The 25,719-nt window shown below is 37.7% G+C and overlaps 1 protein-coding gene across 2 annotated transcripts in view; it reads left to right on the top strand.

The window, feature by feature from the left end:
- LOC150087227 (tyrosine-protein kinase transmembrane receptor Ror2-like) overlaps positions 1 to 25,719 on the top strand; it is a 485,237-nt gene that overhangs the window by 352,649 nt on the left and 106,869 nt on the right. The window lies entirely within an intron of this gene.

Below are 25,719 nucleotides of genomic sequence, written 5' to 3'. Positions count from 1 at the left end.
GTACATACTTGGGTAATCAGGGATAGACATTTCGGCACCACTACTGTTTTCTGCTAACATAAATGTCCACTTCATTCTTGAAATTTAAGATCATTCTCATAATGCAGTCCAGTCAAGAATGTGCTGCCACAGGCTATGTACTCTTAGCAAAGGTTGGATTCTCACAACTCTGTTTTTCAGACCGTGGATGTTTTGAAAAGCCACATAAATATATGCTCATTATACTTCCATTGTCGTGTTTTACAACAAACATCTTCGTTGATGAACAATATAATTAAACATAGGCAAACAATAAACTAGGAAGAAAATACTTTTTGCTTTCACCTACAGAGTAAGCTTAATGTTGCAGGACCTTCATCAGTCAGATCTTGAGAAAAATAAGCTGCCCCTTGACTTTGCCGCCTTCAGTATCGTACACTGAAACAGAACTTTAAAATACAGTTCAGAGAAGCGCCTTGTTAAAAATAAACTCAGCATTTACGGTGGCGTGATGTTCTCAGTGTTGAATCCTTTGGGTGCTGGTGAAACAATTTTAAGTCTCTTTGGCTATATTGTCTGAATAAAAGCAATGGCCTTTCTTCATGGAAGATGTGGTAATCTCAAACATCGGATCATTGTTGTAGGATGGATATCGCCTTGAGACAACCGCACGTTCGGGATCGTGACGGTTTCGCGTTGTCATGGAACAACATTATGCCACTGATCACTTCTCCATTGTTTCGCTATAGGGATAAGCATTGACTCTGGCACCATTGGGATCACAGCAGGGTGAGGAGGTATAATGAATTGTTATGCGATTATAAAATGCCAGTGATATTGAAATGAAAAGTGTGTAAAATAATAGTGAGACCGGCAGCGGTGTATTGGAGTGAAATATTTTAAAACACCACGTACAGATAATGCGTACTGCAGCAATGAGTAATGATGAAGAAGTATGAAACAAAAGTAATGATGAACAAGTATGCCACAGAAAGGGAAATAATGATTGAAGGAGCAGTAATTGAAAAGGTGGAGTCATATACTTATCTGGGACAAGTCATTGTCTGTAATAATGATAAATGGCTGGAAGTCAAGAGAATAAATTTTGGATGGATAGCATTCAGGAAATATAGTCACATACTGAAGAGCAATATCCCAGTTTGTCTGAAACGTAAAATAATGAACCAATGTATACTCCCCACCATGACTTATGGAAGTGAAACTTGGGCACTCACCAAAAGAATGGAAGAGAAGCTGAGAACTACACAGCGAAGAATGGAACGAATCATATTGGGAATCAGACTGTTAGATAAGAAGAGAAACACATGGATTAGGCAGCAAACTCAAGTAAAGGACATTCTTATCAAAACTAAACAACTGAAATGGGCTTGGACAGGACATATAGCTCGAAGACATGATAAGAGAAGGGACTAAGAAAATAACAGAATGATACCTAAGAGGAGTTAAATAAAACCTGGAAGACAACGACAGAGATGGATATGTGAAATTCGTGAGTTTGTGGGTAGTAAATGGATGGCCAGTGCTCAAAACAGAAGGAACTGGAAAGTTGCTGGAGAGGCCTTCATCCTGCAGTGGATTGAAAATGGCTGATGATGATGCAGCAATGAGAATGTTGAGATGAATGTGTGGGGATGACCAGGAAATGTAGAATTGGGAAAGGATAGGATATGTGAGGGAGAAATTTGGGAATGGCACCTATTCAGGATAAACTAATGGAAAATAGATTACGATGGTGTGGACACAAAGAAGAGAGACAAAGATTACATTGGAAACCTGATTGAAGATATGGAATGAAGTAGGAAGAGAAAAAAATGAAAGATATGTGGACTGAAGGAAGAAGAGCTAGAAGACAGGAAAACTTGGTGGATAAAAATAAAAACTATTGCCTCCTATGGAATAACCAAAGTATCAATAGTGATTGATTCGTGTTCATGAAAAAAAAAAAATCTTATATATACAGGGTGATTCACTACCAGTGCGACAGACTTGCAAGAGGTGTAGGTGGCACAAAGACGAATCGGAATCACATAGCATTGCAGGGTCCGAAATGCCTTCGTCATGCGGTAGAGGACGTTGAACGGGAGTTCGCGTGAACAGCGATCCCGCTGGAAGTCAGCATTTGCGAACCGGTTCCCGAGGCAGTAGGATGGACGAGTATTCAAACATTGAACTGGCCGACATACACCTCGCGTATGGAGCTGCGGACTGTAACAGGCGCGCCGCCCTGCGCTTGTACTAGGAACGTTTCCCGCACAGGCGTGCTCCTCATCATACGATTTTCGCACGTGTGCACAGAAGGTTACGTGAGACTGGTTGTTTCACGAGAGGTACCATGAATCGAGAGCGAACGACGAGGACGCCAGACAATGAGGAGAATGTCGTACGTCTTGCAGAAGGCAATCCGAGTACGATTACTCGAGCGATAGGCCAACGATTGGGTATTTCCCAATCCACTGTATGGAGGATACTGTCAACAAACCAAATGAGTTCATACCATCTGCAACGCGTCCAATCATTGGAGCCTGCGGATTATCCACTCCGGAGGACTTTTGCTACTTGGTTTCTTCAACAGAAACGGTTCGCAAATGCTGACTTCCAGCGGGATCGCTGTTCACGCGACCTCCCGTTCAACGTCCTCTACCGCATGACAAAGGCATTTCGGACCCTGCAATGCTATGTGATTCCGATTCGTCTTTGTGTCCCCTACACCTGCAAGTTTGTCGCACTGGTAGTGAATCACCCTGTATATATATACCGGGTGGTTATAAAATAAGTTTTGACACTAGGGACTCCTATTCAGGAGACCCTAGTGTAGGGTATGGGGAAACCATTTGTAGAAGAAAAAAAAAATCGTTCAAATTTCCGCCGCCAGGGGGAAAACGGCGCTGCACATAAGTAAAAGTTGTTATTTACTTCAAGACACGCTGCTTACGCAAATGGCATCCTGTTAGATAAAAGCAGAAAGGCCAACGCCACCGTCAATAACCATTATGACTCTTCCAAAAAAGGAACCTATTAGTAAAACTGTTCTACCATAATAATAGTAATGCTAATGCAATGCAGCACTAAGTGAATATCGGAACAAAAATGTTTGCGTAAAGGACCTTTGACATCGTCAATGGGGCTTCGAAAACTAATAAACAAAATTGAAGCGACCGGGGAGTTAGGTGTAATTCCAGGCAGGGGATGACCACGTATCGGAATGGAGGTAGTGGATGAAGTGGCGGTTGCAATGGCCTCCAGGTCAGAGAATGCGAAACACTGCCTTCCAGTCAGTTGTGCCAGAAGTGTGTCAAGAGGCTTGAACCTTCCTTGGTCTACTGTACGTAAAGTGCTTCGAATAATTTTACGCTGGTTCCCGTACAAGATTCATGCAGTGTAAGAACTAGTCTTGTGATCAGCAACAACGAATAGACTTTGCTCTACGATTTCTGGCTCTTATGGAAATTGACGATACATGGGCTCGAATGATCTTGTGATCTGATGAAGCACATTTCGCTCTTTGGGGGCTGTAAATGCACAAAACTTGCTTATATGGGGAACCTCGTTCATCTGCTGCGCATGAAAGACCACTACAAAGTCCATACGTTACAGTATGGTGCGGATTCACAGCAGAGTTTATAATCGTACCATTTTTCTTTGAAGAGTCTACACCTCAGGGCCCCGTAAGGTGTCTTAGTTGCTAATGCGCCACAAAAAAAAAAAAAAAAAAAAACCACCCGTAAGGTGTACAGTAACTAGTGCACGGTACTGCGCTCTTCTAAGAGATCACATTATTCCCGCTGTGCAATAAAGGCAATGCTTGGAGACCGTAGTGTTCATGCAAGATGTTGCCCCTCCCCACGTTGGTCGACAAGTGAAGGAACTGCCTCCGTTCAACATTCGGAAATGATCGCATCATTTGTAGAGACTTTCCGCAGTTCTGGCCACCCCGATCACAGATCTCAATCCCTGTGATTTCTGGCAAAGGGAATACCTGAAAGACAGTTTATTGTGGCGGCATACAGACACTTGTCGATTTGAAAGAAGCATTAAACAGCATGTAGATAACATCCCCAATGAGATGTTACACGAAACTGTCACACGCAGTTCTACGTTTTCAGAATATCATCTCAAGTGAAGGAAAGCACATAGAACAATATCTGTAGATTTCTAAGTTCTGATAATCCTAAGTTAAGTATTCCATCTCATGTTTACAGTGCCAATTTCTTCCATGGTGGCGAAAATTTAAACTATATATATTTTTTTCTTCTTTAAATCACTTCCTCATACCCACAAAAAATGTTTTTGTGGTGCACATTGGACCCTTTAGTGCCAATAGAGCATTTGGCTGCCACAGGCTATCTGGAAATTGTTCCCAACTAAGCGCCTCCCATCACATTTGCTGTGTGTCCATATATGGTTGAGTTCGTCCAACAGGAAAATGTGCCAGAACTGTAAAGGGTTTTTCCAGGAAATAGACTGAATTCAGCCTTTTGCAGTGGCCACTACAGTGGATGAGATCTGTCTCAATCCAGTTAGCATCTGGAGGATGAGGTGGAACGAGCTGACCTTAGTGGAGATCTAGAACCATCCAATTTGAAACAAAAAAAAAAAAAAAATTAAAATGAACTAGCAAATCTGTGGCACGCTTTCGCCACTCCATTTTCGAGTCCATGCCATTACCTCGAATCCGGGATATTCTAAGGGCAAAAGGAAGTTTTACTTTAGCTATTTAATAGATAAAGTGACATTTAGCAAAAAAATTCAGTACTATCAAAACATCCTAAACAAGTATAAATGCAGAATTTCCCTTCTTTGATGTTCGAATTCACATTTTGTGTTGCTTTTCTTTTATACTCGTTGGCCATTAACTTGAAATATGATCCCGACAAATTCATACAAGTAGTGGAGAGTGCGCAACAGAAGAGCTGATCCGCTGAGTTCTGGTGTTCGCAATCGTATGCAGCATGTGCTTACTGGTAATCTTACTAATCGACGTACGTTAATGAATAAATTTTTTTTTGCTTATCCTGCCAGATTTTAAAGAGGGATAGTGATTGTTTGTTCTGACTGGGGAATTGGTTTCTGAAACTGCACGTCTGGTGGACTCTTCCAGTGCATTCTGTCATTTTCACGGGACCGCTGCTGGTGTCCCACTGAAGGCATCAGCAGTGGTCCCTTGGCATCCTTCTTCAGGATAATATAGCAGCAAACATATCTGCTACGTCTGATCAGACGTTGCAGATATGTTTTCAGAACATTTGGAAAAACTCTCTCTATCTCTATCCGGCTTCCCATGCAGTTTTGGGGAATTCTGCTTATTGTGGGCCATATCATTGAATCTGTTTCGTTATCCTGTGACGTCCTTATTACGGGATGATCACACACTTTTTCTCGCCATGGGTGTCGGAGGTGGGGGGATTAAAATATTTTAGTGTCCACAGTGTATTTTGATGTAAGTAAGCTCTATTGTCTGACCCTGTTTATTTGTGAAGAACTGACACGTTGCTTAGGGTCCACTTTGCGAATAGCTTATTGGTTTAGGACAGTAGTAATTAACATATTACTTCCCTGAGTTACACAATTTATGATGGAAATCGGTAAAGGACTGAATGTTGAAGTTAATAATTAACTCACATATTTCCACATCGCTTTATCGTGTAGGGGTAAAAAAAAAAAATGTTTGTGACGCATCTTGTTATAGCCGAGTCTAGGCAACGATTATTCAAGTTTTGTAACTAGCACCCTTTTTCATCATATATAACACTCTAAATATTAACTGCAGAGAGCGCTATTCATAATTTCTTCTTAGCTTGTAAATTTGGCCTCAGAGGTTAATGATGGCGATGAGTTTTTGATTACACGTTTGGAAAACAGGGCCAAAAAAAAAAAAAATGCTTCATCGTTTCGAGTCATCTGGAAGTCAGCTTATCATCAAATTATCTTATTTGACATAAACAGATAACCACTTGATATAAAATTATCATCCAATTTTCCATTAATATGACACTTACATAATACCCTGGGGTACTTTCTTGCTCATAAAGAAGGTTGCATTCGTATAAATTGAACTCGAATTCGGATAGCTAGATAGAAGCCTGAAATATGTTTTTTCGTGGCTGAAAACTATAGGGCACGCTTGATGGATGATGTACAAATGAACTTGAAGCAATTGCTACAGTATAGGAAACATTCATCCATTTTATTAGTCTGTACACAGAACATGCATTTCAACCATTTCACCTGAATGCGCTCATCACAGGAAAGGATATATAAAGAACTTTCCCTCTATTAAGCCGCCCCCGTAACTGTCATCTGACGTTGGCATAGCAACGATTAAGAAAACAAGTCCGGCGCTGTGAGAAATATCGGCATTTTGCGTAGCCCAAGACTTTCGCATACATATTAACTGACCGCATGCTCTGAACTTAATTGTTGTTATCGGCGTAGCTATAGCAACCGGTCCAAGAAACAGATGTCAGCCTTAGAAATGCTCTGCTAAAGAAATCGGCACGTTTATTCACCGGTACGAGATTCGAGAAGGCAGGATGAAATTAAAGGTTCACTTACCCACCTAGCAGCAGGATCGATAGCTGTTATTTAATCTTTTGCGCACTTACTTGCTCTAGTCGTGCAGTGTTAAAGAAACACGGTTTGTTAGAGTTGGTCTTTTCGATCGCTGCTGCGAGATTGGGGAACGCAATTTCAAGCGAGAATGGAAAGGAAAGAGTGTACCTTTTAAATGTAATTAGTATTATTAGAGAACGGCACACACCCCTTCAGCGTAGTGTGGAAGAGTTTGTAGATCTCGGATACATGTGTATACTCTTCGACACGAGTTTACGATCGCCCGATGCTTTGTGGCAACAGACAAAAAATCAATTACGTCCTCTTTGTAGATAAGGTTTCGTTCGTAGCAGCCGAAGTCTTGGCTGACTAACGGATTTTTAACTCAATTGCCTTTGTTAAGCTTCGGTCGTGCTATCTGTTCAGAAAGGGGTTTAACGTATCATTTCCGTAAATGGTAACCATTTTGTACGTGGCTTTCTATGGACTAAAGTATACTCTTAGTTGCTGTGGAAAAGAGTCAGCTGATAGGGACTGTGTGGTGTTTGAATTCGTTCCACAGTTGTTCTGTTTGATCTCGGTTCCCTCTGGGGTTTACTTTATCTGAGATGCAGTTCTCCTTTATGCTAAAGCTGCCCAGAAATCCCTCCTTCAAAAGATAATGTTTCAGCTAAACTAATGCTACTGTTTAATGGAAGTTTCGAGGTTTTTCTTTATTTTGAAATTCTTTCTGCTATCACCGTTTTACAACTGCATGATAATAAAGTCAAAATTATGTGCAGCAAGCGCTCTGATATTTATGTAATGCAGTTATCCGATGAAAAGGATTCTTGGGGGATAGCGTTAGTTCCTAGAATTGAATTCCATCAATTTATACCTTTGCGCTAGTTTTTCGGGACTTATCAAACGTAAAACTTTGCAATCATGAATAAATATATTTATTAACGAAAATACATAAATTAATACAAATGCCCATTTTCCTAATACAGTTCGACACATCCCTACATCTGTTCTGCTCTAATATAGAAATTGAATTTCCATACTTGGGGGTAAGGGGTGCTCAGGCTGGGTTATAGCCATTTTTATGGTCAGAATAACATTGAAATTTTCAGTGTTTTTAACTTTCAAGGCGAACAGTTTCCGTAGTTGTGCGATAGCTTCTCATAGGCTAATTGGCCCGGAACTGCTATATTCGAAAGTGATATTGGTATTAAATTGACATAATGATGCAAGAAAGCGAACTTATTCTGCATCAGCTAGAGGTTGTGGGGGGGCTCACATTATTCCAAACACGTGCCTTAGCTAATAAATTTATGAAAATGCTAGTTTGCATTATTATCCCCTTCCGCCAGAGGAGAAAAAAAAATTCGCGAGCGTACACTGCTCTTGATAGATGAATAAACCAGAAGTGGCTTAATGCGCTAAACTAATAAAAATGGAATGGAGAGCTTCACCCAGCAAGTCAGAAAGACATATGAACTTGTTATAGTCAGACTAGCAGAACTATTTACTAACTTCTAACGTTAACTCCAATAAAAGCTATTTCTGTTTTTTTTTTTTTTTTGTTTTTTGTTTCCGGTTAAAGTTATCTGATCGGTTCCTGTCCATGCCATTTCTGCAGTACATACGCTCCCTGGACGACGATCTCTACAAGTTTGTGGTAGATAAAAAAAATAGGCAGACCCTGCTCTTGAGAACTGCATCAACGCTACAGTTATATCACTCCAGTGATGAAACCTCCTTGCAGTTTACACCAGTTCTGCTTCATCGGAGATAAACTGTGCCTATCTGTGCTCAAAACGAGACTATGCTTGATGGATGCCATGATAAATAGCTGTGAAAATAAAGTATTAAAAACTGACAGCCTATGGTATTGGAACCTTGCCAAACAATGAGTCTCCATGCCGTTGTTCTGTACTATAAAAGGACTTTACCCAAAACAATAACTGTATTTAATAAATAAATAATAAAAAATTTTCATTTATTGCAACTGCAACAAGCCCATCACAGCACTAGGCTAGGGGCATAAATTCAGTACAAAGGAGACAAATATATATATATATATATATAAAACAAAAAAAAAATACATAGCATATTCTATATATACATTAACAACGAATATGAACTATAATGATCAAAAATATATATTGCAGAACATCAGATTTGCCTCTCGGATGTTGGTTGCAGGCAGGCAGCTGTTTGTATTTCTCATAATTTGTTTGTAAATGAGACTCCTGTAGGCTTCAGAGTTGAGCAACCTCTTACAATCAATGTTGTGATAATTTGAGATGAAGGGATGCATTGGGGAACATCCTGTCCATTTGTTTTATTTACTTCCTAACGCGCTGCTGTATGCACAGCGAATTAATTTCCCACGTAAATTTGTTAATTTTTGTATTCTAATCTTTAATCATACGTTTTAATTTTAATAATACAATACTGAGTTCCAATATTTTATTACTTCAGCAACGTTATTATAAAGATACTCAAATAATGTGTTATTTGATTATCTTTTCTTTTTAAATCTCTAGCTTGTAGCTGTGATGGGCTTTATTTATAGAGTAAAGGGTTTTTCTTACCTCGTATTCCCTCTTAATATTCAGAAGCAGAACTATTTGCGAACTTCTAACAGTAACACCAGTACTTCTGAGTCTGAATTTTTTCTGTTTGTTAATCGTCATATTTTAGGATCCCTGGTACCAAGGGTGATTAATTTATCTTCATAAATGAGATCTGTGGGCATAATTTGTGGGATTTATTTAATAATATTAGTACAGAAACAACGAGTATTGTAAAAGTTGTTAGAATTATTTAATTTTTTATTCAGTTCCGAAACTTTTCCGGAAAGTTCAAGTTCTCTCAGTATACAAATATGAAAATGTAACATCGATGGGAGTTAAGTCAATTACTGTTATAATTTCCTCCTTTATTTATTATAAATCAATACAGGAGAATCGAATTCCCCGTAATTATGAATGCGGGAGAACGTTGTACGTTGAACGAATAAATCGATAGATTATATACATTATTTAGCGAATAAGCAATAGCTAGAAACGAAAAGATTCATTAATATATGAATATTCGTAATTGTACAATTTCAGTTGGAAAGTTATTAGTAAAATGCAATCAGGCGGTTGGAGGTTAGTGGATGGACTGTTAATGTTTAATTCTAATCTAGTTCTGAACGCAGGAATAGAGAAATATCGAAAATTGACCACAGGAAACGAATGAGATTTTAGATTACTATTATGGCTGAATATTTAATAGACCATTGATTATTTAGATAAAAAAAAAAATCCGATATAAAGTGGACATAATTTTAAACCTTTCGTAAAGGTAGTTATAGACTCCATTATTAATGGAGTCTATAACTACCTTTACGTATCCAAAGCACAAAAGTCTGGTTATTCTTTTTTGCACGAATGCAAATTTCATAATTAATGCCTTAGATGAGATTCATGTGACATCGACCAAGTCAACAGAACTGTCACAAATATACTGAGTAATTTCAATTTGATAACAACATTACATTATCGAAATTAATTGCGAGTCTCTTTATGTAGCCTACATTTATAGTATTCTGATGGTAAGACCACAACATCTTTCCTGACAATAAAAGATGTGAACACTGTCAAGACGTTTTGAGCCTTTTATCAAATGCGACATTCTGAATAGAATAACATTGTTGAAGTTGTGAATAGCAGTGAAAGTAATACAGTGGTTTTTATCTGAATTAAAAGAACCCGAGGATAACTGAATCTAGATTTACCCGATTCATTGTCTACTGAAAGCGAAAAAATTTTTCATATCGGCTTTAAAAAGGAAGTTTTTGATAGTTGCACTTCATAGATCAACGACATCGTTCTGTTAATAGAAGTAGATCCAAGAAAAAATCCCGAGCAATTCTGCTGTTAAGAAAATAACAGGCAGAACAGGTCACTCCCTGCAGGATATACTGTATTTCTATTCATAAATGTAGAGGTTTAAATGTCGTACTAATCGAAAAACAAGCTGGCAAATAAGCCATCAAACAGGATTGGCTGCTATCTAGCGCAGTCCACTATTCACAGTTTCTCTCCGTATTGGCAATTTGTTGTTGAATCTGCGGATAAGGGATGCCAGATCGATGTGATTGATATCGATTTCAGTAATAACTTTGCAGTGTATCATAAACAGTGAAAACACTATGGTATGCCACAAGGCACTGTCTTATTTAGGGTGACAAAATTTCAAAGATAAAAACATAAATACTTAGTTCTAAATTAAAATTCGAATTCTCAGATAATTTTCGCAGAATATTTGCTTTCGTTTGTAATCTTCATAGCTGCAAGTACTTCACTTGCCTTGAGTAATGAAACAGGAAATTAAGAACAAGTACTGTAATTATCTGTATATCCAATATAACGGGTAGCAGAATAAGATGCTCGCCTCATTTTTGGAACAAAAAATATTAATATCAAATTACATTATAAATAGAATAATATCCGGCTATGGCGATCAGTTCAATTTCATAAACAGAGTTAAAATAAAAAATGGCTATTTTCTGAAAAATTTTATTTAATGAGTATAAATAGAAATTAATGTAAAGCTAATTGCTTGAAAATAGTCCTGCCACTTTATAAATGCTATTAGTTAAACATAAATCTTTTCGAATAATTTAAAAACGGAAAATTTGCTGCTCTGTTTTGATCATCTAGTTTTTTTACAAGTGCTTCTGTTAAAAAAGCACTGGAGAAGCGAAGATGAATTCTTGTAAAACCTTTGCTAGTTGGTGATTTAGTTGTATTTGTACTGATAAATGCAATAAAATATTGATTTTATTTTATTGCATTTATCATTTTATAATCTTTTCTGTTATACAGGTTTCCTGAAATATCATTTCTTTCTGCAGGAATCTCTGTCATCTTTTACCATCGTTTGTGATGGTAAAAGTTCCGCTTCCATCGAAAATTAGGGAAAATTCTTAAAGGACCTTACAGCTAGGACGGTAATTATCGGCTCCCATGCAGAAGGACCATGATTCTCCCCCCCCCCTCCCACAAATTATTCTGAGATTTTTTCGGTTCTTAAAACGTACAAATCGGGCTGATTTAAAAAAAAAAAAAAAAAAAACCATGTGCCTCTAACCGAGTAGTCGATAGTATACTTCATTACCCCGAAGTAATTTCAGACAAACAACTACAACCATTCAGTGATGGCTGCTTAATTTGCCTGTTTCGGTCGGTTTCTGGGTGGTAGGTGCTATCCATTGAATGCACTGCAGTTTTGTGTTGTAATCCATAGTATAAATCCCGTTAGAGGAAAGTGCGAAGGTATATGGCAAACCAAACAGGCTGAGATTAAAATGAACATATTTGCTAAACTGAGCAAAAGCATCTATTCAGCGTCGTTTACAGTTCTTTTCATTCCGATGTCATTTACTTTGGCGGCGTTTAAGTAACGCTGCTCGTACCAAGTTCCTCTTCAATGTTTTGGATGGACAGAACCAATACTGTGATGGATTGCGTTCATAACATGTAAGAGTGCCGTGTGTTAAAGGTTGCACAGTTTCTTTAACAGAAGCGAAAGTAAAATTGATATGTGAGTATTTTCAAAAGTTTCGTCATATATATTCGTCTGATCGATATTGTGTTCTAAATAAAAAAAAAAATATTCCAGTGATTCTGAACATCGAAGTGACTGCAATTTTATTTCTCCTACATTCGCCACAGAGATTGAAAACTTCTAGCAGTATTTCAAAGGGAAATGTGGTAGAAGACCCAGTACTGCATTCCAACTAATCTTAAAAGCATGGGCTGTGGAAGTTATCTTTTGATCCGGAATGTAAGGCGCTTAGCTTTCCATCAGCGGTTGGCATCTGTTAGTAAACATATGCCGAACTGCGAATAATGTTTTGTCTAATACATTATACACAGCTCGGCATATGTTTGCTTATAGGGATTACCACCTAGCCGATTAGAAGCGAATGGTGATATTATATAATTTAAAAATATTAGCAACTTATGCAGACAAAGCGTACGAATTTTTTTTTTTATAAAGATTTTCCCTCTATAAAGCAAAAATTTCTAGATCCAAAGGATTAGACTGAATGGCGTTTGTAATTAAAAATATTCCTGATTTTTGTCTACATTATTATTTTCTTCGAATAATAATTTTTGCAATGTTTCACTTTCAAAAGAACCTTGAACACTGTTGCTCAAGAATTTTCGAATGAGCTTTCATTCATTGACATCAGATAATACATGCTGAAGTTCGCTGGAATGATCCAGGCCCACAACTTTTTGGTGTACGCATTGAGTTACATTTCAGTTACATTATCAAGCATATCTCGGCGCTTAAAAATTTCTGTAGCTGCTATATTCAAGAAATATTTACCAAACTTCGCCACCTGATTGTAGCCATGAGGAGAGAGTGCTTGGCCTTTGGCACTCGCACAGTGGCGCCTGCCCCTGTGACTTTTGATCCCTCTACCCATCCCCTATTTCTCCTTACTCGGGTGGACTGCCTTCTCTATCTGTCCACTTTAGCTTGTTCCTCACATTCAGACCCCCCTTCCTCTTGTTCCCCAGGCCTTCTCTTCTCTTCTCTTTTTTTTTTTTTTTTTTTTAACTTGGTCTTCGTCCAGGACGCTCAGGCGACCCTGGCGGAGACTAGCCAGAGAATAATGGGCAGCCTGGCTACCTCCTAGCGGTGTGTGCGGGCAACGTGAGGTCCCACCAGGGGCCCTGCGGCCAAATGCCAGGACACCCAACAGAACCTAACGCAATATGTCATATACAACAGACAACACTTTTCTGGCATTTACAGTAGTTCTGTATTCTTCACAGTGTACATATGGCGCAGATGTGAGAAATCACAGGTGGCGCCTGACCCTAACACTATGCACACTATATGCAGTATTTCTTAAGGTACTGCTGTATATAGGGAAAGGATTGAGCTGACTTCTCCAGAATCAAATTTGATCAGTAGTGCTTCTTGAAGGGAAAAACTGAAGATTGGAAAATCGGAATTGAACAAAAAAAAAAAAAAAAAGGCACTAAAAATTAGTTTTTGATTAAACTTTTCCTTCTCGAGTAATGTCCGAATATCCAAAACTATATATTTCTTTAGAGGGGAGAAAACTATGTAGTATCAAATGATTCTGGAAGTTTTTCATTAAGTAATTTTCCTTATTGAGTAATGCCCAAGCATCACAAGCACACCTCCATTTACATATACAGTAGAAGCCATCTTATCCAACGTGATGAGGACCTGTAATTGGTTGGTTAATTGAAAAAGTCGGTTAAAGCGAGGAACATAAAATAAAAAGTATATAGGCGTACCTTAAGAATTTTATTTTTACTTAGAACACACACAGTTATTTACTTACTTTATATACTTGTACATTAATTTACATAAAATCAATAATTTCGATCTGTTTTGATGATGAAATATGTTTTGCAGCATAGTCCCCAATTTTTTTTTTTTTTTTTATATATAAGAATTATATCGTTGACTGCCAGATCAGGTTTCAATATAATGTAAAGCTTTTTCTAGAATGTTTTTGGCTGTGGATTTGATTCAATATCTTATGTGATCGTCACAGTTTGGTGACGATTTGTTGGAAAACATTGAATCCGTTGTATATTTTCTTGAGGAAAATTTTTGAAACCTTCAATTTTCCTGAAATTAGCTAATGAACTACGTTCGTTATTTTCTTGCAGTTCGGGACTTTCGTTAGCATTGTCCTTTTGGGCCAAAGTTTTCTCCCAAGATTTATTAAATGTTGAACTTGGAATTTCGTTCCATGTTAGTTATATGTTGTAAACACATCTTTGATGTTGATGGCGTTTAACGATTCTGTAAGACCAATGTTCGTGTCTTCTGTTTTCTTTTCTTTCCAAAATTGAAATCAAAAATTTTCGCCTTATATCGTCTCTTTAGACATTCTAGAACACCTTGATCCAAAGGCTGTATCAAGGATATTACAATCGGTGGTAAAATCATGGCCTTGATGCCCTCTTCTTTAATTTGGATGTGAAGGCTCGTTATCTAGAAATAGAATAACCTTTTCAGATAAGTTTATTTTCTTGCGGTGTTTCTGTACAGAAGATACAAATTCATGGAATAAAAAAATAAAACAAAATTCTTTGAATAATGAAGAACTCATCCATGATGATATTTGTGAGTAGTAGTTTTTGAGTTCCAATTGCATTGCTGCAGTTGGCTACCATGATTTTCTCTTTGGTGTCCTGGCACGGCAGGCTCTGCTTTTTTGTAGTCATTTTTGTAGATAGAATTTTATAATTTAGACCTGTTTCGTCCATATTGTAGAGTTGTTCTCCACTCAGTTTTTCCCTGTTGATAAGTCTTCTGTAAATTTTTGAGAGGCAGACTGAGCAGCGGATAATCTCTCCCCACATTTATGTATTTGAGTATTAACTTAATACATCAACATTTTTTCTAACGTCAAAGCCATCCGTCACTTGCTGTAAAACTTTCTGCACCATCACTCTTTTGGTGAAAGATCAAATCCATTTATTTGATGCTACTGTTTATGTGTTGGCTGATTGAAGTTCCGTCTTGTCTTTCTTGCATAAACTACAGCCAGTGAATAACGCAGTCTACCGTCTCTAGTATTGGTTTCTTTAAAGTGACGCGAGAACTTAACGACCCTTGTGAGACTAACTGGGTGTGAAACTCTTTATATACAGTATAGATATATATTATAGCTGTTTCACCCATGTCTAATTCAACAGCAATATCCTCAGACTCGCATTTATCGAATCCTTCCAAGAGCATCCATCTTAATTTTCATAGAAACAACTTCAATTCTTTTCTTGTATGTCGAAAAAGTCGACATACAAGAAAAGAATGGTAGTTGTTTCATATTTCATTAAGTTATGTAATATTTCGTTTAATTACATACTGAAATTATACTTTTATTGGTGCAAACACGGTTTGGAACAAATAGACAACTGACCTTTCGCGATGCATTCAACCTTACAGGTGGGTGTGGTATATTACAACAGCTGTTAGTTCTAATGCCTGGACCAGCCATCACAGAACACTGAAGTGTGTCTTGAACATCAGACAAAATGTTTTAAAGAGGAAAAGGGAGGTGGGGAGTGTCGATTAAGAGGACTTTTATATATATATATAAGGAGTATTTTTATTCTAACTTTTTATTTTTCATATATCTTAATATTTTATATACCATACATAACTGACTTAAACACAAAGAGTATACTCCCAGAACTATGTTCAGGGTACTACTATAGGAACGGGAATAGCAACCCCCGAACTGCTCAAGCACGATCTGTTTCCGTATTCTTTACACTTTCCTACCATTCTATATTTTTATTTCTTGTCAGCCATTAGTTTACCGAACGCAATATCGAGATGCTCCTTTTCTGCTGTAACACACTTTTCTCGTCTAAACAAAGTTTAGCGATTATTTACTGCTACTTTGTAAGCTTGTTATTCCTTTCTATCCTAGAATGTCTACTTCATGTGTTTAATACCCATCTCCAATATATATTCCTAATTTTAATTTAATTTTGTTACAATTTCAAATTTCTGACACGTGGGATATCTAGCGTATTTTAATTATGATTATTTCCTTAACTTAATTTTTTCATATCTCTTACACAGATTCGCTGGCTATACCATAAATACTTTATATCAGACTTACTTAACTTTTTCGTGACCCTCCACTGCAGTACAAACCTTGTCTCTCTCTCTCCCTCCTTAGTCAGTTATCCTCTTTTATTTTTACCTGCCTTTCTCTTTGCATTCCGCCTCTGTCGGTCAGCCATGAAATATACGTATGCCTTATAATTTAAATTTTAATCGTTATTTTCTATACCAGCTTTTCAAATCTACCACGTGTTACCTGTATTTCATGTCAGAAACAGAGACCTTACTTCTTCCGGTTTTTTCCTTTGATTTCGGCGGCTGGCCCTTGAAGAAGGCGTTGAAATCATAGGATACACAGCATTCCTTGTTCTTTGGTTCAGTTCCGTTAGCCTTTTACCTTTGCTTATTTCATTCCCTTCGTATCTACACACATACACACACACACACACAGACACACACACTCCGGCCTAACATTAATTTCCGGACACCTAGGTGCCTTTAGATAAAAAGAGCTTTTATTGTGTCATTTAATATTTTGTGCTGAAACCTTTTGCTTTTATGATGGCCTTCAATCGTTGCGGCATACTCTCAACAACCATTTTTATAAATGTCAGGTGATATGTTCCTCCACTCGGCCTTTAACGCAGCCACCAGATCGGCCGTGTTCTTTGGGTGATCTCGACGTGCACGCACCCGACGATCCAATACATCCCAAAGATGCTGAATATGGTTCAGATCAGAACTCGGTGCTGGCTAATCCAACTTTTCCACATCCATGTCCTCAACCAATCTGTTACGACCCGAGCAGTATGGTATGGCGCGTTGTCTTGCTGATACAGGTATGGGCCCTACCCCGAAGTATTGCCATAATGTTGGAATTGCATAATTGTCCAGGATGTCCTGTTATTGCACAGCATTCATGGTTTTGTGGATAATGACTAATGGGCCCAAGCCAAACCATGACCAGCAGTCCCATACCATGACACTACCTCCACCAAACTTCATTGTTGGGAGGATTCAATTAGGAAGGAACTGTTCCCCTGGCATTCGCCACACCCAGGAATGGCCATCAGACTGGTAGAGTGCGAACCTCGACTCGTCTATCCATTGGACTGTTTTCCACTGCTCTAGCGGTGCCTCCGTAGCCAGGAGCAGCAGTGGTAGCACACGCTTCTTGGTTAGACCGGAGTTCGAGCCCGTGACCACCAAATACGGAGGATGCGGAAAGGTCAGGAAATGATCACCGCATATCCCCGGAGCAATATGGTCTTAGTTGCTAATGCTCCTAAAAACCGAATAACAACTGCTCTACAGTTTAGGATTCGCGCTCCTTACACCATGTTAATCGGCGTCTAGCATTTGTTGAGGTGATCAATGGCTTGTGAACAGCTGCACGACCATTGTAACCCATATCATGGAGTGTCCTTCGTATTGTACTAGAGCTGACTTGGCACTCCTCTCTTCGCCTGGTGGGGCATGGGCCTGCCCCACTGATTATCTGGGGTCGCCTTCTCTATCGTCCCCATATTTCTGTTTCTCCCCCCCAGCTTTCTGTCTCCCCCACTCTACCTAATACGCTAGTGTATACCCCCACATCCTTAACATTTAATAATGACTAAATTTAATTGCGTTCGCACTTAACTCATTTGGGCTTTCTACTCAATTTTCTTAATCCCCACCGAGCGAAAATTTTATTATATATATATATATATATATGTATTTTTTTTATTATTTTTTTTTATTAGGTCCTAGCCACTGAAATCTCAGGAAATTAGGTGGCAGAACTTGCCAGAGTAAATATTTCAATAATAGTGTACCTGGTCTGCCTCCACGAGGCATAGTGTGGACAACGTTGGGCCCCAGCAGGGGTCTTGCGGCTAAATGGCCAGAAGAACAACGATACACAACACTACACTCATATAATATCCATACAGTTTTAAATCTCTGGCCCTTACAGTGAACTGTTACACCCACAATGAAAGCAACACGGAAATGGGGGAAACCCCTGGTGCCGTTAGACACGAACACAATATACACGACATTAGTCCCAATACTCTCACAGAGGGTGAGACAATGGCAAATTACGATTTGGCGCGCAGAATTCTCTTGTCCCGTTCTGTTAGTTTTCAGGGTTTACCAGGCTGTTTTTTGGCAGATTGAGTCCCATTCCTCTCTCATTTGCATATGACGTCACTAACTGTTGACCTAGGGATCCGCAGACTGCGATGTCTCGTACAGAACGCTTACTTATGTGGCATCCTACTATCATTCCACGTTAGAAGTCTGTTGAACGTATCATCTTGCATGCCTACTTTTGCAATTGTTTGTTCGAAGCCCAGTGTGCATATTTATAGCAAGTTCTGTGACGGTGTTGCATGCATAGGACCTGTTTCCTCGTCCATGGGGGGGTGTCCGGATATTAATGGTTAGGCAGTGTCAACTCGCTCGACATCGACATGTGGTCTATTGACAAGGCATATCGCGATGGCATCATGGCCTATCTTTCTGTTTGTAAAGGACAGTTATGTAAGTGCCTGTCTTAGTTAGCCGATGTCATTTCATGGTATGCTCAATTTTTAGTCCTTTTTCGTTTTAATTAGTATTTCATTATTACATTTTGATTAGATAGCTTAGCTTAATTTTGATTATTATTTTTTGTTTATTTATTTATTATTATTTTTTTTTCCTTATAAAAAAATCACTTGTGTAAACAACGTATTGTAAGATTCCTCTGGCTTTCTGTTTAAGGAATCACTATACGGGGTGGGGGAATTAAGAAAAAACTTTATAGATATGATTGCACATACGATATAACACCAGTTTGATTTACAATAATTTTTTAATAAGTGCACTTAATGATTTTCATGTATATCACTATTTCCGTAGGGTTACGAACTTTCATAGTGCTATTCTAGTTATGCTTGAGTTGTAAATTTGTGTTTCTGTTGACCAATCTAAAGTTAACTAAAGATTCTCATGAATGAATAAATTGAACTCACGACAGTAACTAGATGAGTCTAGGTAACACTTCTCTTAACGAGGAATATCATTACATCATTTACACGGATGAATAGCTATCCTTAAGGTTTTTAATTTACTATTTTTGTAATATATTAAAATGCGACAAGTTATTCATTGTAATGTCGGTCATTCTAGTGCCTTATGGCTTTCGGTAATCAAAATATGAGCTGTTTATTTTGTCTTATAATGGAATATGCTCACAGAAGTTTCTCATTATTCAAATTCACGTCTATTTTTCTGAACAAAATGATCGTCTTAAGTCTCCCATTTAAGAATCAGATACTTTGTCATCATTAGAGAACGATTATGCAAAAATTTTCAGAAGAAAACATGCATCGGTGCCGAAACGTACTTCCACGTTTATTTAACTGGGGGGGGGGGGGGGGACATATCTTTAAACTATCCGAAACACATACGATTAATTTGAATAAACAGAAAAATAGGCTTAGCGATTATATTCAAATGGAAGAAACAGGCCTAAAACGCCATCTTCTTTTATTACCATGAATATATAACAAAGGAAATGGGGTCTTTTTCTTTATATATTCTTCCTCCTTTCCGTGTTCCGCACTTCTGTATTTAAGCATTCGATTTCTTACAGATCCCTCGAGTGTGTTGTTTTATCCAGTCACTGTCTCTGATACCCGTTTCACCTTAAGTAACGTGGCCTCCGTAATACGTCCCCACGCTGCTACGTAGAGGAGATAGTCAGATTCGTCCGACATATCCTAGTCTTATAAAATATTCATTGAACTAAGACACGGTACAGAAGAAAACTCCGCGACCATTACAGTATAAGATTTGCGGGACAGAATTCCTCCATTTTCTGATGACACTGCAAAATGCTTGCGGTTTGGTAACGATAATGCACTTTTGTGTTCTCGACCTCCGCCGATGTTTTCGACACTGGCCGCCCTGCATGCTTTTCTTACCTGCTACACTTCCGTGGGATTGTTTGTTAATGAGAAAACGTGTGCCCTACTCGCGTTTGCTTTCAAAAGCGCGTGTTTTTGTATAGGGATTACGGACTCATGTCAAATAGAATGTCTCGTATACGCCGGAGAATTTAAGGGAAACGACTTAGAGGAAGGTGAAAGTAAGAAAAGAAATGTTTGTGGAAAAGCTTTTTTTTTTTTTTTTTTTTTTTACTGCTGTAAGTGAATGATGCAAACAGTTGTTATGCTGTCCCTGTGATTTTTAGAAAGAAAATTTCCTGTGTCGAGTGCGCTCACTAAACCTGCCTAGAAGCTGCAGAAATAAATAAATAAATAAATAACACAATGCAAACAGTGTTGTACGGTTCCTGTGTTTCATAGAAAGAAAGAAAGAAATTCTGGCGGCAAACTCAGAGATCAGCGATTTTCAGATTTTGTTAATTTTTTAAAACATTTTTACGGAACAACATACCAGTAGTAGCATTGATATTTTATAGGCTTCGTGTTTTTATATGTATTTACTGTTCTTCTTTGTTGCTTTTTGATAGCTTGTTTATTCTTTCCTCTCTCCATCCCTGACACGTGTCCTCATACGTAATGGTATAGAGTTCGTCATTTGTTAAGTCAGACTGGATTTGAATTCCATCGGAGAGTGAAGGATTCTTAAAAGCCCCTTCTCTAGTGGATGTTGTTATCCGACTCAGGCGGTAGGTATAGAGCTCCCCCCATGAGATATTCCGAATTTTTCAGCACATAACGTGCAAATCGGCCCATGAACATACACACGTCTAGTCTGCAGTTTCATAAGACTGGAGCAGTAGAGCCTAAGATGCCGACGCTCTGTAAAAGGAGAGATTTGTCTGAATTCATTTGTTATAAATCACAATATTGTAAGTCAAATGTTAAGACTTTTTTTTTTTCTTATTTTGGACCCTAGAATATATGCCAAGTTTTCTGCCATACTTTTGAAACACTGTATACATGAAATATTACTACTGGAGTATAGGTAAAGTATTTTTAAAAAATGAAACAAAGAAGTAGGGAGTATCAACTTATACATGATGGTGTTTTAATGTCTGATATTAGTTTTAGTAACCTTTGATGATCTTGCTGTTTTTAATTAAAAAAGTAATTTTGCTAGAGTGGATAATGCATATTCTTCTAATATGGGAGACGAAAGGCATCCTTTATCACCGATAAAGGATGCCTTTTCTTTATATATTCTTCCTTTCCGTGTTCCCGCACTTCTGTATTCGATTTCTTACAGATCTCTCGAGTGTGTTGTTTTATCCAGTCACTGTCTCTGATACCCGTTTCACCTTAAGTAAAGAATTTATTAATTTGGGTAACTATTTTACAGCGCAATTTAGTATAAGGCAAGGCATTACGATTTGTATAATTTAATTTGCCGAATTTTTAGTGAAATCTTCAGATTGTTTTCCCCCATCTTCTCCACTTCATGTATCAGCAACTACCATTACTTTTAACAGCATAAGCATTTGAGGCTGCTGGTTTCAAATACTCGTGCCTAACGAATGCTAGGCAGAATATTTTAACTATTTGACTTGTCTTTTCGTGGCTCGATTTGAATTGGTATTACATTCCTTTAGTTCTGATATTTATAGAGTACACGTTCGTTGTTAAATTGAGGGTAAAGGATGCAGTATGTTTTAGCGCGCTGAAATTCACATTTTCGTAAATTTTAAATAGAGTGTTATTTTTAGTAACTTTGCAGTACCTTGATAAAAAAAAAAATAAAATTAAAAGGTAAGTCCTTTAATTTATTCAATTAGTACCCTCATATTGAAGATTAATAGACATCTATGTGTCATTTTATCAATTATTCTTACTCTGTCATTTTATCAATTATTCTATTAGTATGACTATTCATGATGCACGAATCAATGGAATTTTTCATTATGTACACCATAATGAAAAATTCTATTGATTCGTGCATCATGAATAGTCATACTAATAGAGCTAACCTATTTGCGAAAATCGAACCTCCCGCCTTTTTCATTCATTTCACAAATACACATGTCTCAGTTGCGATCTCAACGATGGCCATATCCACAAATTTTAAGCCTACAATCTGCCAAACTCCACTTACTTTTGACAAAATCTCAATTATTTATTTCCTCAACCACCACTCATTTCAGTTTCATTACAAATCAGAGTGAATACGTTATTCGCTCTATGATTCCTTCTGCTTGGCATATGTCCGGTCTGATTTTTCATGAGACTTTCTAATCTGGATTCTTCTCGTTTTAATTTCCTCTGGCTTAAAATCTCTATACTCCATTCTCTCAAATTTTTCGGTTGTCTTTATCGTTGTCCTAACTGTACAAATAGCTCAGATGGAGAAAAATCTGAGTGGAATGAACAGTTTAGTCTTAGACTGATATACTTCCCTGGTGGCTCTAGTATACAGCTGTATCTTTCTGAAGAATTCTCTTGAGAGAGGGTTGAAAAGTCGCAAAATGTAGAATAGCTTTTTTTTTTTTTTTTCTGTCAGATCAAAACATTAAGGTGTCATTCTTTTCCAGTTTACATCATTCTATTATATTACTCCAGGCCCATTTGTCATCATTCTATTATATTTTGTTGTTCAATTATGACATTATTTCTTTCTAGTAGTAGCACAAATATTTGGCTAGAATTCCTCTTTTTAAAGATTGTAAAAAAAACAAATTTTTTGAAACTTTAAGGTTATCAAATTAAAACAAAATCACTTAGTGTACGATACCTTTTTAAGTAGTAGATTAATCGAAAGGACTTGTTATTAAATCATTATTATTGCATCATCGCATTCGTCCTTGCATTAACTCTTATTTTAAAATCTAATAAACTTATAGCATCAGGAAGAAATCAGGATTTTCTACTTATATATTGTTAGTCACGCTCGGATGAGGGTGCATGGTTTTTATCTCCAAAAGCTTGGAATTTCTTCTTCTTATTTACCTCGACGCGTATTTTATATTTTTTCGAAATTTTTTTTCTTGTAGAGTGCTTGTCAAAAACCAAGAGCAGAAGAAGTTCCTTTCGTAAAGATCTACTACGGAGATCTCGAGTTCAAATAAACTGTAATACTGCCTCGGATTAAGACTGAAATAAGTGAATCTTTTCAGAAATAGAGTGAAGGGCGGATTATTTTCATTACTAAAGGAAATGTGTCTATTACACTATCAGTAAAGAATGAATGAAATTATAGACGCGGATCTGAATACGCGTAACATATATGTGTGAGGACGCGTCGTTCTTTTGTGAGTTAATCATTTGTTTAGCTACTGGTCGCGAGCGGATAGAGATGTCAGCCAAACAGTGTGATATGAGACAATGAACCGAGGCCTAACGATTTTTTGCGTTAAAATATCACAATAAAAGAACTTACGTTGCAAAACGAAAAAATCTTCCTCATGTGTAATGATCATATTAAGCTCTTAGGTCAACCATCCTTGCGTGTTGTCGATATTTCTTTAAAGGCCTTGGAAAAATAACTAGCTGCAGTTGATCGATGGAACCAGCCACTACTATAAGTTGGAAACGTATAAGACGTTTTGTCGATATTGCCGACTTCGATTGCTTCCATTATGCGCATAAAAGTTTGATACTCATTGAACATATTCCTTGTCATTTATTTTGAACATCTGCCTGGGCAGGCATTTGTTGCAGATAATTTGGCATTGTTATGAAATGTCTAAGACTCCTTTAATTTAGTCAATATTATAGGCTCCCTTTTCCTTTTGTTAAATGGGAACTCGCATAGTATGATGAAATGCAAGGTCGCTTCAACAGCGGCATCCAAAATTGTGTGATTTAGCAAAGACAGTTCTTGTTTTTAAATTTCTAATGAATATCATTCGGATTTGGTGTGATAAATTCATGTTTTATGTATGATGTTTCTTCCTTCTTCTGCCCCTTTAAAACTATTTCCCCGGCATGATAAGGTTCTTTTAAAGAAAGAACGAGAGTTTCCTTATCTTATTCCAGTTAAATTCTTTGGAAGCATCCAAAATGGCAGCTTAAGCGTTAGCACGTTAATGGATTTTTTGTCACTTGCTGTAATATACATCACACATTACTTTCCAAAGTGAAATGCGCACGCCTTTAAACGGCAACATAAAAACAGTGCGCCTTCCTCCCTGGCACTCTAAGAACACCGGATGTGGTGCAAGTTTTACAAATTCTTAAGATGCGCGTTGATAAGGTGGGACATATGAACATCCTTTTCTCCCTCTCTACTTCCTGTCTGAAGGGTTATTACAGCTTGCAGCCCCCAAGGGGATTTCATTCATAATGGGAGATTTATTATGTAGGGCGAGTATGTGACATTGTTTCGTAAACACTGGTTTCAGTGTATCGGTCTGCATATGATTTATTCCCAGTACCTGTAGTGTAGAAATTCTATAGATTCCTATAATGGTACAATGGCAGCTGGAATTCCTATTCGCTTCACTCTGAGCAAGAGCGATTGTCTTTGCGATTCGTAATCTTAAATTCGATAATATGTGTAATCTATTTGGTGCTTGTGTTCGCTGACTGGAAGGACCTCTCCGGATAACTGCTAAAATTGCACAACACGTGTTCATTGAGATAGTTTATGCGCTGTACCCACACAGTTCGTGTATATAGCGCATGTTTTCTTTGAAGAAACTACGATGTGCAGATATAGTACGGTTGTTATAACCTGGTAGCAACTTCTAGCTTGATAGGTCTACCCTTACTTGTGATTAAATGAGTTCTTGCATAACTCTTAAGCACAAGCAAGGAGGTTCACTCCAGTACGCATGTGTGATATATGACATCAGTGTTGACAAACTCTCTAAAATAATGATTGATTGATGAAAACTAAAGTAAAAAAAAAATGTGAGAGATAACTCATGTTGGAGAGGAAAGTGATGACTTCAGCAAACCATGACGTAATAATTCTTTTCATTCTTGAATGATCCCTGATATATTCACCCCACACTCTGTGCGCCAAACCCCTTTTCTAATTGTTGACTTTAGGTAATTTGCCTTTCTCCTTCTTCCCGGACTGATGCTAGCGGTGGGAGTTAGCAAATTATATTCCAAACAATCTACGCTGCTTACCTCTAGAGGTCACCATAATTGTTGCTGGCGTTCTGAGTAGCGTTGATTGTGCGAAGATCGCCTAGAACAGAGACCGGGGTCGTCTTGCTGACGACCTTCGGAGCATCCAGAATGACATTTAAAATTCAAATGACTTTGCGCAAATGCAAATTTTTCTTCAACTTCCTGATTTCCCGCCTCCCTCCGGCCGCTGTCTTTCTCTCCTTGACGTTCATTCCCATTCGCTTCTGCGCTAAATAGACGGAAAGAAGAAAACGGTGAAGAGGATAAAAGATGAAGTAGAAAGATTTAATATGTAAATAATGAGGGAGTTCAGTCTGCTTTTGTTTATTTATTTTATTAATTTGAAGGAGAATACCTTGATATTTATGACGAAGGAATGGAGAGATCGGAAATGTTCACCTCTAAAGCAGGAATGAATGCTTCCAGCTAGGCAAAGATTTGTCTGATGGCAGTTAAGTGATTTCTGAAGATCAGAGGAAGATAGTGCCACGATAATTAAAGG

Source organism: Mastigoproctus giganteus, chromosome 4, assembly GCF_048544385.1.
Source record: "Mastigoproctus giganteus isolate SK-2022 chromosome 4, ASM4854438v1, whole genome shotgun sequence".
NCBI lineage: Eukaryota > Metazoa > Arthropoda > Arachnida > Uropygi > Thelyphonidae > Mastigoproctus > Mastigoproctus giganteus.
This window is presented reverse-complemented; position numbering and strand designations above follow the sequence as displayed.